The following is a 14,397-nucleotide window of genomic DNA, read 5'->3' as shown; positions in this document are numbered from 1 at the left end:
ACCAAACAACAATTACTCCCCCTAAATGCCTCAGAAGCACAAGGGTAAACAGAGTAATAATATCCACAGACAAAAACGTTCTAAAATCCAAAACAATAGGAAACTAGAGAAAAGTCTGCAAGTGGCTCAAAAGAGAGGAACAAAAATCCTCCAAGTACCAAATCCTGCTGATCCACTGAAATAAAGTAACGGAGAGAAATCCGTAACAGCTGGATTTGTAGAACTTCGGCTTCTAGCTCCAGAAGCCGGGAGCCATGGACTGAAAGCCTTCAGTCGCTTTGATTTTGCAAAGCCTGAACCAAGTTATCTGCAGATTGACATCCTCTAAGCAACTGGTCTGCAAGATAACTGAGGAGATTCACCACTGAACCTCTGACTGATGCAGATTTGAGGGACTGCTACGGAAGGCTATGCACGAGCTAGGGGAAAAAGTTCATCTCAAATCCCAAGACCTTTGGACATTACTTCAACAACAGTCGGTTTTCCAAAGGATGCATCTGTCAATCACTGTGCTGGGAGCCGCTGGATGTCGTATTCCTGAAAAACCAATCAGAAATATCTCCAAAAATACCATTAGATCCTGTTAGTTCCAAACATAATGTGGTATTTGAGACGGCTGTCAAATGGATGCCAAAGAGAAATATAAGCAATGCAGCTATTCATAAGGCATAAAAGACCAGCCCAGCACACAGACAAAAAAGGATTTTCATGCACAATATCTCAAGAAAAATATCCCAACAAATATTCCAATATTCTAAAAGCACAAAGACTTAAAGGAATAACGGAAGACACAATGAAGATCATGGGATGAGAAGAGATGTGCACAAAATGCCAAAATCTCGGGAGAAATCCACGAGAAAAAACATACAAGATGCCATGATAAATCAATAAAAAATGCAAAGATGTGTGTATGGCAGAGAAAGAGAAGCAAGTCTTAAACCTATAGAGATCCTGACCGGATGAGCAATTGCTAGGTCAGCATATGGCAAGACTGTTCTCGTTTTGGACTTAAGAATAAGTCCGTCCACACACACTTCACACTGAAAATCTGAAACTTGAGGAAAATTTGCAGAAAAATAATTTTTCCAAAGTTAGTTTCAGAACACGCATGTATAATCCATTGATAACACAATCAGGGAGCATCTCAAAACTAAGCAGAGATATAAAAGAGAGTTAAGAGTTCAATCAACACAAACATTTTCCTGGACATAGAAAATTCAAATAGACAACTCAACTCATGCAATGCATGTGTGTGTGAAGACTTAACCCACAAGGTATGACTATCACAGAAATGACAAAGAGCAACCAGATTTTCTAGACAAGAGAGAAAATCTGTGACAGATTAGCCCAAAGTCAAACCTTATAACTTACTAGGGCCTAGCCACCCTCATCTGATACACTCCCCCTGAGATGTAGCACCGAATTGTTTTACTTGTACCATGAAGGACAAAGTAAATTTTTACTTGCACGTAGAGGGGAAGGCATATAGCAAATTCAGCACAAAAGCAGTGAATAGACAATTTAAAGCACAAAATTCATATAAATAACTGTTTAATTCTTATGGTGCTACAATCTAGAGGGAATGCCAAAGTTTTTAGGTTCTAGGTTCAACAAGCATGTGGTCAATTTGGCCATCTTATCAAAAACATCTTCTCTTATCCAAAAATTCTTAGAAACACAAAGTCAGAGAAGGAAAGATGTACCTTTAGGGGGGTCATGGATAGTGCACATTTTTCATCGCATGAGAAAAGAAGCTATCCTACTTTTGCATATACAGGGAAACACTTGGCAAATTATAGTCAGAAACTCTCAAATATATCTAAGCAAAGTAAATTAATACCCAAATAATTGAGATATCATGAGAAAATACATGCAATATCTGATATGCCAAAAAAAATATCCTGCAAATTCTCCCCAATATATATATATATTTTTTTTATTAAAATCAAATGCAATATGGAAAGAAAACATCATATGCATGGCAAGATCAAACCTGATGATGCTAATACAGAAAAAAACAGTCGCTCGACCTGCTTTTTCTGTCTTCCCCAAACAATACCTGCAATGCTCTCTCAAAAGAATAAGGGGCACAACAAACTAGTTCCTAGATTGCATAGTAAGCACACAAATATAACAAGTAAATGTGCAAGCAATCAAACCTGATGCCTTAGGATTAGGAACCGAATCCTAGGCATGAACACCTTCTCCTGCTAGGTGCGTTCGTTTCCCCTCATGGGGTGAATGGTCTCATCTCTTGACCCATACCTGCTTGACTCGAGGCGGTGGCTTGCAGGTCTTGTCCATGTTGTCCATTCTCCTTAGCATACCTTGCATTAGGCTAAGCAATCCTTCATAGCCATGGCTGCCATTGGGCTTCTGCAGCTTTCTCTTGTAGCGCCTTGATTTGTTCTTCTTTGGTTTGCCACTCTGATTGGCAGGAACAAACCTTTGCTGATGCTGCGGAGCCTGAAGTGCCTTAAGAAGTAGAGTGCCTGATGTAGCTTTTGTTGGCAGCTCCTTCTGAACCTTCGACTTCTGAGCCTAGAGATGTGGACAATTTGGTCGGATGTGACTGGTGATGCCGCAGTGATGGCAGGTAGGCAAGCTTCTTTTGTTTGAATGCTTCTTTGTATTCTCTGCAAAATTATGGTTAGCATTCTTACAAATAACATTGCCCTTACCTTTTATATGTCTCCTATGCGGAGGGACATATTTTGATCAGGAAGAATCATCAACTTCACTTTTCCTCATAGCATCCTGCTTAATCCAAGGCCTGTGGGATTTCAACAAATAATAATTTGGCCTAATATGACCAATTTTTCCACAATTATGACAAGTAGGAACAAACTTACCTTGTGTTCCTGATTCCTTGGGCTTGGGCATCACACAATTATTCAAGCAAGAATTATCCAAACAAGCAGTGTCTACTATCACAGGCTTAATAATAATGGGATCTAATTCAGAATCAGCAACATGTGAAGTAGAAGCACTCAAGTCATCAACAACTAAATCAGGCTTGTTGGAAATATCTGAATGAATACAAAGCATGCTTTTCAAATTATCACTAGCGAATTTTTCCAATTTCTTCTCAAGTGAATCAATAATGTCAAATAGCATGGTAATCTCAGATCTCAAAGAGTCAATCAAAGCATGTGATTCAGACAATTGAACAATCAAAGACTCTTTTTCTTGCTTCACCTTTTTAAGATCTTTATAAAAAATTTTAGAATGTAGAGCATTCTTCAATTTATTAAAAACCTTAAAGAGCATAATATCAGAATCCTCACTAGATAACAGAGAAGAATTCATGATAAAAGGTGTAAAAAAATAGAAGTCACAAAAGATGAGGATCACACTCAGGAAATAAATCCTAAACAGAGTGTACCTGCTCTGATACCAATTGAAAAATTGAAATGACTTCTAAAAGTAAAGTGTGTACAACAAGTGTCAACAAAAATTAAAGCACAGCGGAAAGTAAATGACACAAAGATTTTTGTTGACGAAGTGGAAACTCAATTAAGAGAAAAACCACTCCGAGGCAGCCAAACCCAGGAATTCCACTATTCAGAAGACAAAGCTAGATACAAGACAGTAACACTCACATGTACCGATGCAGTGGTCGTACCTTGATCTCTGACGTGTAACCCAACACGAACGCTTCCCAACCAGGTTCACCTACCTGAAGGGGTCTTCAATGGAATTCCTTACCTTAGAGCCGACCTCTAAGATAGACTTCGGTTTACAGCACAGCACACTTGAAAAATGGCTTCAGAGGAGATATCACATCTCTGAGCTCTAATGGAATTCACACCGAATTCTTGTAGCTCTAAGTGCCCAGGGGGCCTTATTTATAGGCTAGAGGTCAAAATGGGCATCAGGCAAAATATGCCTGGGAGTCGTCCGAACGGTGAACCATGGCTGTCCGGACGGACAACTGTGAGACAAGATTTTCCGAAATTTTCGCGGAGAAATCTTTCCTTTATAAGAACATCGTCCGGACAGGATAGCTCGATCGTCCGGATGGACGCACGTCCACTGGAAGTAATTTCCATAACAGGCTTCGCGCGTCCGAACCATGGGGTAGGAGAGTCCGGACGGCTAAACTTCAACACGCAATTTCCATATCTGATGCGCGTGCGTCCAGACCATGAGGGGGAGACGTCCGGACGGTTGAAGTCGAATCAGCAGTTACCATATACGATGCACTAGCGTCTGAACCACAGCTGTCAGATCTCCGGACGGTTCATTTTGAACTGCGATTCTTGCCTTATAGAGATAAGAGTCCGGACGGGATTACCACATCGTTCGGACGGTTGATTGATTTTCCCTTTCTTGAACTTGGAAAGAATCAGTGAACCGTTTCAAGGACTGATAGGCGTCCGGACGTGCTGCTGAAACGTCCGGACGGAGCAAGCAGGCACAGAAGCTTCTCGATACGATGTTGGTATCCGGACGGAAGAAACACGTCGTCCGGACAGATGATGCTTGTCTGTCTGATGTCCGGACGGAATGACACGTCATCCGGACGGATGGAACAGTAGACAGATGGGCGTCCGGATGGGATGACACATCGTCCGGACGGCTGACAGGGAACTTGAAATTCTTCTGACTCGCAGGCAAAATCTTCTGACATCACTCTGAAAGTGGAATCCATGTTTACCGTATCATTACACATAAGTGATTTTGTCCAAACACAGAATAAAGCCAAAATACTAAAAGAGTTTATGGGCTTTGATTTCTCATTGTTCTACTTTGATTTTTGAGATTATTATTGGATATCTCTTGTGATTTCCGGATACAAGTGATGATTTGATATGGTTTCAATAAATTGATGGCTTGGGTTTTCATTTATGTTGGATATTCATTGTGTTTCATTCTATGGATACATTTGATGATTTAGTTGAAACTAGATATCTTTTGTGATTTGTGGAAGAATGGATTCATTGAATGATTTAAACAATTTTTGAAGCAAAAGTAGAGCATACCTAAGATTTGTATGAGAGAATTCGAAATATGTGTGATGAGCATGAGACTATGTTGTTGTGATTTGGTGGGTGTGGATTCCAAAACCCTAGACCCCTTTATTTTCATTAATTTTTTTTATGTTTTATTTTATCAAAAACCCCTAAATTTGGAACTAGGTTAAAATAGGATTAGTTTGAATAGAGATTAATTTTCGCAACTCAATTCTTTGTGGGATCGACCTCGCACTTGCAAAATTCTATATTGCAAACGATTCGTGCACTTGTGAGTACTTTAAAATTTGCACAACAGCGTGAATTGATGCCACTGCCACGATCTGTTTTACAAAAAAAAAAAAAAAAAAAAAAAAAAAAAAAAAAAGGGATCGTCACAATAACAGTTTCTCGGCAACCATTGGGATAGCTTCATATGAAACCCTCTATGGAAGCAAGTGCTGGTTGCCATTGTATTGGGAGGAGGTCGGCGAGAAGAATTATTGGGACCATATATAGTGAATGATACAAAGGAAAAGATTGTGCTTATTCGAAAAAGAATGCTAATGGCTCAAAGTAAACAAAAATTTATGTAGATAAGTGTCGTCATAAGCTAGAATTCAAATTCGGTGACAAGGTGTTCATAAGAGTTTTACCAATGAAGGGTGTCATGCGATTCGACAAGAAAGTGAAGTTGAACCCGAAATATGTAGACCTTTTTGAGGTGAAAGAAGTTGTTGGGCCGGTGGCATACAGAGTTGCATTGCCTCTTAATTTGGCTAGAGTTCTCGATGTTTTCCATGTATCCATGCTGAGGAAATATGTAAAGACCAAGAAAAATAAATAGGGAGTTTAGCAATTAATGAATTATATTTATTAAAGAGATGAGACTAATAATCATATTCTAAGTGATAATATTTATATTATGTAAATATAATAAGTCTAAGATAAAATAATGGAGTTAAAATAAATAATAACAATAAGTCCTAGTTAAATAAATAATTAATTATAAGTGTAAGTTTTAATGGAATTAAAAATGATGGGCTAAATAACAATTTGTAAATGATAGGATTTTAATAAAGTGGGGTCCTGCAGTAATTTAACAAAAGTTAGGGCTTAAAATAAAAGACAATCCCACTTTGCCACTTGTCATTACCTAGTTGGCTAGGAGAAGATAACCTTATATTCTCCTAACCACCAACAACTTGACACATGTCCCACTTACTCTCTCTCTTCCTCTTTCTTTTCTTTTCTTTTCTTTTCTTCTCTTCTTTCTCCTTTCTTCCTCTCCTTCGCGCACGCCCACTCTCTTCCCCATTCCTCTTTCTTTTCTTCTCTCTTTTCTCCCCACCCGCACACCCTCATCTCCCCCTTTCTTTTATCACGTAGCCCTTCCTCTTCCCCTTTCCCTTTCCTTTTCTCTTCGGTTTACACACGCACAAGCAACCCGAGATGAAGAGAAACGCTGAGAGAGAATCCGGCTATGGGCTTTAAGAGGTAAAATCTTTAGCTTCCCTTTGTAATTTCGTGTTACCCATTATGTGTTGAACACTAAAATCAAGTAAATGGTTTGAGATTTGCTTAGATTTGGTTTTTAGGTTAAAATGGTAATGGGTTTCAGTTTTTAGGAGATTATTGTAGATTTTTGGTGTGAAAACCGAATGGGTATTGTTGAGAATTTCTTGGATTTGCTTTGTGAACCGAATGGGTTCCCTTTGGTTTGATTTAGGTTGAAATCATGTGTTTTGCTTAAGATGGAAATTTAGGGTTTCATGGTGAGTTTGGAAGGGGATGGCCGAATAGTGTATGTCTTTTGGATTTTTGGTTTTTAGTGATTCTAGTTTGTGTTTAATACTCTATTGTTGATTGTTTGAATTTTGGATGGACTTCCATGGGATGGACCGATTGGGTTGTTCTCTTGGGGTCTTGGATTTTGGTGGTTTGGTGTGAAGAAGTCATGGCAGATTTGATGTTGTATTTTTGGAGCTTAGCTTAGTGATAAATGGTTTGAGTTTGGAGAATGTATGGGCTGATTTGGATGGAAATTTTCGGTGGAAACCAAATCTGGTTTTGGCTTGGTGATTTGATGATGTTGGTTGTTAAGTTAATGGAGGTTGATTTTGGTAGCTCATGGCTAATGCCTTGGACAGAATTGTGAGTGGAGAATAAGAGAAAAGAGTAAAACAAATAATTAGTAAAAAGAGGAGTAAATAAAAATAAAGTGTAATAAGGGTCATTAAGTTAATATGTTAAATAAGATTAGGGCCCCATAGTCCAAGTACTCGAGTATTTATGTAATGAAAGAATAAGAGTTGCATAGGGTAGTTGAAGATGAAGATGTCAAGGGACTTATGGTTTAATTCAATTAGGTCCTATGACTTAAGTTGCGTAGATGACTAGTAGTTAGCAATGATTAAGTATTAAGTGTAATGTTTAAATGAAAATGCTTTAAAATGGTAAAATATCCAAACAACCTTAAGACAACAAATATAAAATAGTGACATTATAGGAATACATAAATAGGTTCCAAAGTCGATTAGTAATGTAATTAAATGATTAATTTGTTTATCTAAGTATTGTAAAATACCTAAGTGCGTTATGAGGTTATGCTTAGCTTAGTAAGCCTTCTATACATATATGTGTACATATATACATATATGGACCAAATGTACTTAGTTAGCTTAAATAGATAAACAAACTATAAGACTTAATAGTTAATAATGATAATAAGGTGACTAATTACCTAATTCACTTATCCATGTACCCTAAGCATTTTAGTGTATCATCGGATTCGGTTTAAGCGTTGAATGTGTGTGTGTGTGTGTGTGTGTGTGTCTATATATATATATATATATATATATGAGTTAAAAATATATTGCTAACTTGGTAAATAAACAACAAGCCATAAAAAGGATTATCAATGATAATGTGATGCAATAATAATAAATAAGCTAACAAAATAGTAAACGTATATTAAGGGTAATAAGCAAGATAAGATATGAACCTACAACCAATGGTTAACCTAATAATAGCCTAAGGTATCTTGCTAGCTTTAAAAGCGGGTGATGCGACGTGTGAGCACGCGGGTAGTTTGTGTCATAGAGTATAGGTTCAATAGCATAGTCTAATGCTACTAATCTTTGCAGAATCGTGTCCGGATTGGAGACTTTAATTGGTTTTCCAATGTAGAGTTCGTGTAAGTAGAATCCAATGGAATATTCGAGTCAAGAGTCCAAGGCAGCCAAGGTGAGTATTCTACTCAATGAGAAGTATTATTTTCATATATGATAAATTGCAAAATATATATTGTTTTACAAACCTGAACCAACTGTATGTTGATTATGATCTGTTTTGGATGATTTGAGTACATTGAAATTATGATGAAGTTTCGAAGTCTGAATATGATATGTGGAGTTCGAATGAATGGTGTGACTGTATGTTATGGTTGGGAGTTTTGAAAACTGTGATTGCAATGGAACATGAATGTGATTTTAGAGTGAGTATAAAGTTTGGGAACATGATGTTTATGAAATTGATGCATGAATGAAAGGTGTTTGAATTGATTTAAAGGAGTATGAATGTGTGTTGTGGTTGAGATTTAAATTATGCAAATATTGATTGATGAATTGATGTGTTAAACTGTTTATGAAATCTTATTGAAAGCATGTGTTAAAGCATGATCATGGAATTGGAAAAGATATGTATTGTTTTTAGGCATGAAGCATGAGCATATAAGCGCTAAATATGGAATGAAGTGAGGTTTACAACCCACGGGAAACGGTAATCTCAAAGGGACAAGTCCTAGGGGCAAGCCCCATACAGTTCACCACCTCGGGGCAAGCCCCATACAGTTCACCGCCTCGGGGCAAGCCCTATACAGTTTACCACCTCGGGGCAAGCCCCATATAGGAGAACTTGCATGAGCATGTATAGCATTGTTTTTATGAGTGATGTTTTTATAGTATGAGTAGTTTTGCTAGACGTATTAGTATGCATAAGAATTTCAACAGAAAAGAATTTATGTATATTTCTATCGGATGGTTGCATGATTTAAATGCCATTGTTTTTAAGTCACTGAATCGAAAGTAATATAGTAGGTGAGGATGTATGTAGTTGTTTCCAACAATGGAACTTCTACGTATAAGTCTCAACTACATAGTATGCTTAAAATGTTTTTCTATATATTAGTCGGTGTTTGCTATATCATCTACGGACGTTTTTCAAACAAAAGTTTATAAAATTGGTAACTGTTATAGTATACGCATGACTAAAAAGGAAAAGTTGGTTCTTTGCGAAAAATTAGTGAATAGTATACCTCTGAGATCTTAGTGTATTTATTTATGCTAAGATGGTGGGCTCATAATTCCACCTGTACGGATACGGCAACCCCCGCAATCGTGCAGACTCTAATGTTGGGACTGCAGGTATTCCGGTATAGTGGATGGTTTGGTAGTAGTGTACTCTAGATGTTATGACTGAAGCTTGCTGCGACGGTCATAATTGCTGGACCACAGGTGTCCACTGTTTAATAGGTTTCATTTTTGGCTTGTGACGCTTGTGTCACTTGTTATTGTATAAGCCATTTCTGTTGTGAAATTAATACGTGTTTGATTTGAGGAAAAACTTAAACAGATCGATGTAATATGGCTCTTTGGTTATGAAAAGATCGTAGTAGAGTTTATATTGTGATTTCCACTACATAGTTAAATAGATGTTACTCTGATTTACCAGGTACATATTATGGGGTATGTACCATTTGTTGGATTTGCGACACATCGTCGTGCCACTGTGAGGACTCGTTTATGTTCGTATATAAAAAATAAATAACAAAAAAGGTCGTCATAAAATATGTGCACAATCCTTTGCACATTGTCGACTTTGAAACTCTACAAATTCAAGAGAACTTGACGTATGAAGAAATGCCAGTATAGGTCTTGAATTGCAAGGAGCAAAGTATATTACTTCAAACATTTATTAGCTTTGATGGGAGGTTAGGAATGGATAAAAAGGGTATTTTTTATTTTTTGCTCTGACCGAACGTTCAGTCAGGATTACTGAATGTTCAATATCACAGTACACTGAACGTTCAAAGATTACGTCACGAACGATCGACGTCCTGACGTATTCATCAACTTTGTGTCATAGGGGTCCACTGAACGTTCAATCTGACCCAAAAACCGTTAGGTGAAATAGTAGACCAAACGTTCTACAAAGTGACCGAACTTTTGATGATCTGCAGTTTATGTAAAAACCAGCTCATTTATATCTTCAGCTGACCCATCTGTTAGTATTATTGGCCTCATTCTGTGTTTGGACAAAATCACTTGTTTGTAAAGATGCTGTCTTACAAGGGATTCCGCTATTCAGAAGAATTTCAGAAGATTCTGTCTACAAGTCAGAAAATCTCCGATTCCCTGTCAGCCGTCCGGACGATCAAGCCATCCCGTCCGAACGCCAGGAAGAAAAAGAATCATCCGTCCGGACGACGTACATTTTCTGTCCGGACCTCCACTATATCGAGAAGCTACTGTTCCAGCCTGTATCCATCCGGACGTCTCAGCAGCCCGTTCGGACGCCTCTCAGTGATCGATCAGCTTCAGATTCTTTTCCAAGTTCAGAATAAGGGAAGATTGATATACCCGTCCGGACGATGTGGTTTCCCGTCTGGACGTGCTCATACATAAGGCAAGAATTGCAATTCAAATATCACCGTTCAGACGCCAGCCAGCCTTGGTCCGGACACGTGTGCAACTAATTTGGAAATTGCCGATTCGACTTCAACCGTCCGGACGACTGCCTATCATGGTTCAGACGCGCGCATAGCAGATATGGAAATTGTGTGTTGTTGTTCAGCCGTCTGGACGCTCATTCCCCCATGGTCCAGATGCGCGAAGCCTTATATTTAAATTACTTGCAGCGGACGTGCGACCGTTCGGACGATAGTGTCTCACCGTTCGGACGCGGTTCTTAAACAGGAAAGATTTTTAGCGAAATTCTCGAAAAATCCTATCGCACTGTTGTCCGTTCGGACGGCGTCTGTACATATTTCAACAGTCACCCATTCTGCATCTCAGCCTATAAATAGAGGCCTCTAGGCATTGAGAACTGCAAGAATTCGGTATTGAACTCCACAAGTGCTCAGAGAAGTTATTTTGAGAGATTGTTCGAGCTGTACAAGTTTCCTCTGAAGCCATTGCAAGTGTGTTGTTGTTGCGCTATAAACTGAAGTCTATCTTAGGGGTTGTCCCTAAGGTAAAGGATTCCATTGAAGACCCCTTCAGGTAGGAGACATGGTTGGGAGACGTTCGTGTTGGGTTACTTGTTAGAGAGCAAGGTATGACCACTACATTGGGTATATGTGAGTGTTACTATCTTGTATCTAGTCTTGTCTTCTGAATAGTGGAATCCCTGGGTTTGGCTGCCCCGGAGTGGTTTTTTTCTTGATTGAGTTTCCACTTCGTTAACAAAAATCCTTGTGTCATTTATTTTCCGTTGTGCTTATTTTTGTTTACACTTGTGCACACACTTGCTATTTACTTTTAGAAGTCAATTTCAATTTTCACCATCTATGTAAGTACCCACCCTTATGGCCCTTCACCTCACTTTCACCCTCTTTGGTTCAATCTACCCCTTTTCATCCTAAGGAGGCAACCTTCAGAACTTAGTTCATTCTTAGTATAGTTATTATGCTACTTGCTTACTTCTTAGGCGATTTCTTCAGTTAGTTATGCATCTTTGCTTAGGTTTCGTCCTTAATGATAGTGTTAGCCCTAAGGCTTCAATCCAAGTTTGTTGCAAATGTTTTTATGATAACAAGTTCTATCTTGTTGCTCTAACGTATTTATTTCAAGTATGATAGATGTAAGAAACTTTCAAGCACACATTCGCAACGGACCAAAAAGAACCACAGGCATTTGGAATTCAAAGTAAGAAGCCATTAAGCACTGAAGAACTCAAGGTTGAAGAATTTTTGTTTCATTAGGGTATTCTTGTAAAGCTCTTTTATGTTTGAACTCTTAAGGCTTTTTACCATAGAATGACCTTAGGAACCTTCATGCATTTTATACATGAGTTTTTGATATAATAGATACTAGGGTGCATTGAACTTAGGTTTCAAGGAAAATTGCCTAAGTGATTTTTCTCTGAATTAGTATTTTTCAAAAACAAAAATTACCGATTTTTGTTCCTTATACATTAAATAGGCAAATATGGTTTTATGAGATCGTATCATGAAGTTCAGATTGGTTTACTCGATGAATCATTTGTAAATAAATTAATGGAAATCAAATTTTGTACTAAAACTGGATTTTGACATTTTGATTAAGTGGGAGGAATTCAATTTTCTGTTATTTTTTATTGAATCCAAACAGGGGATAATTCTTTATTGATTCAGTTCCTCAATCTGTCTCCTTGAAGTCAAAAGGCTATATTCCAAACGGCTATATTTCAAATGGATATATTCCAAACGGCTATATTTCAAACCGATGTATTCCAAACTATTATATTTCAAATGGATATATTCCAAACAGTTGTATTCTTTATATAGGCTATAAATACATGTATAAAGCTCTTATTAAAAATACAGAACTTAGACTTCCAAATTCAAGCATTCAAGTGTCTCTTACATTCATCTTCCTCTGAGCCTTTTCTAGTTCAATTCATTCAAGAGTTATAGTCTTAGAAAGGAGAGTTATTGTTTTGTAAGCTTTATTTGTATATCCTTCTCAAAAAGCAGAATTGTTGTTGTGAGAGAAATCTCAAATCCTATCCACAATCAACTGTATGAAAAGGGTTGGTGTAGCCCTTGTGAGGTGAGAAGAAGATATTCCACCTCTTCGAAAAGGGTGGTGTGGTCTTTCTGTGTAAAGGTTTGAACTCCATCTACATGGACTTTGGTTTCGTGGATTGAAATCTCAAGTGGTATGCTTGAGGAGTAGGCATAAGTTAGGGAGACCAAACCAAGATAAATCTTCTAGTTTGAATCTCTCTCTCTCTCTCTCTTTATTATTGTGCTCATATTTATGTTCTCTGCATTATACTGCATCTTGTATTGCTTTAAGTTCTTTATCTGATATAATTTTAATTAAAAGAAAAGTTTGCCATCAACCCTATTCACCCCCTCCCTCTAGAGTTGATTATCTGAGCAACAGATAGTTTACCTTTAGTTTAATATTTTGATGATGTTTAACATACCAAGTCTTGCATGATGGTGTTATTATGGCTAAGGACTCTGTTAGGGGTCATCTTAAGGATTTAGGACTTGTTTATAAGTGTTTAGATGACCTTTAGGTTAGAAAATGGGATTCTGCCCCATTACCAAACGTTTGATCATGCATTGCCTGAACATTCGATGTCGAGGCCGAATGTTTGAACCCCTCTGTCCAAACGTTCGACCCTTTGGCAGAAAGCTTGTTTTCAAATTTGGGTTTGTTTTGCTTAGGATTAGAGGCTAATGTGAGATCTTCTCACAGATTTGGAGGTTGGACACCACCCGGAGGATTACCCAATGGAAACTTATGACTCAAGTGAGTACAAACTCACATGGATACTTGTCATTATTTTTTCCGTATAGTATGATCATTTTGTGTACCAAAACATGCATGTTTACAACTTACATAAAATATACTTTGATTACTATGAACTCTATTTTTTTGAAAATAAGTGATTAATGACAAGATAATGAAAATAATAAGTTATGAAAAGCATGCATGTAAAAGAAAGTGAATATTAAATTGCATTGCATAACATGGTACACCGATATGTGCGGGATAACGATCATGGGCTTACTATTATACAAATCGTTCTTTATGCTCAATGGTTTATTGCTATGTTTGACCTTGGATCCAATGGTTCTTGTTACCAGGGCAACCCTGCTTGAGTGGTGGTCACTATAGACAGACGTCATTAGTGACGTGGGCCACCCGAGGTCGGACTCAATTGGGCTGCTAGTGATGGATAGAAGCGTACAATATCCAGGGCATTGGTGTTGTCTTACAGGTTCCCCAGTATAGCGCCAACCCTACCGGGAAAGGGTTAAAATCATGGGTGGACCATATGGAATTGAACTATAACATGATTCCTCTTAGTATTTTATATTGGCAACATTCTGGTTGACAAAAACACTTTATGTAACGATTGCTTTTTAACAGGATTATCAATTCTATTCAGAGTCTTCATGTAATATGGACAGTGTCTCTTTTCATGCCATATGTTGGTCACAAGTTTCTAGAAGATGTCCATGAAGATTTCATACAATTTCCAAGTCAGAACAACCTGTTCTTGTGCAACCGTCTGCGCGGGCCTTTGAAGGCGTCCGAAAGCCCTGTAGTATCTAGAAGCTTCAGTGTTGCAGCTGTCCGGATGACCGAGCTACACCGTCCGGACTCTAGGTCAAGCTACTCCGAGTTTGACATGGAGTTGGATTTCAGACGACAATATTTGT

This window comes from Alnus glutinosa, chromosome 4 (genome assembly GCF_958979055.1).
Source record: "Alnus glutinosa chromosome 4, dhAlnGlut1.1, whole genome shotgun sequence".
Lineage (NCBI taxonomy): Eukaryota > Viridiplantae > Streptophyta > Magnoliopsida > Fagales > Betulaceae > Alnus > Alnus glutinosa.
Note: the sequence above shows the minus strand (reverse complement) of the source record.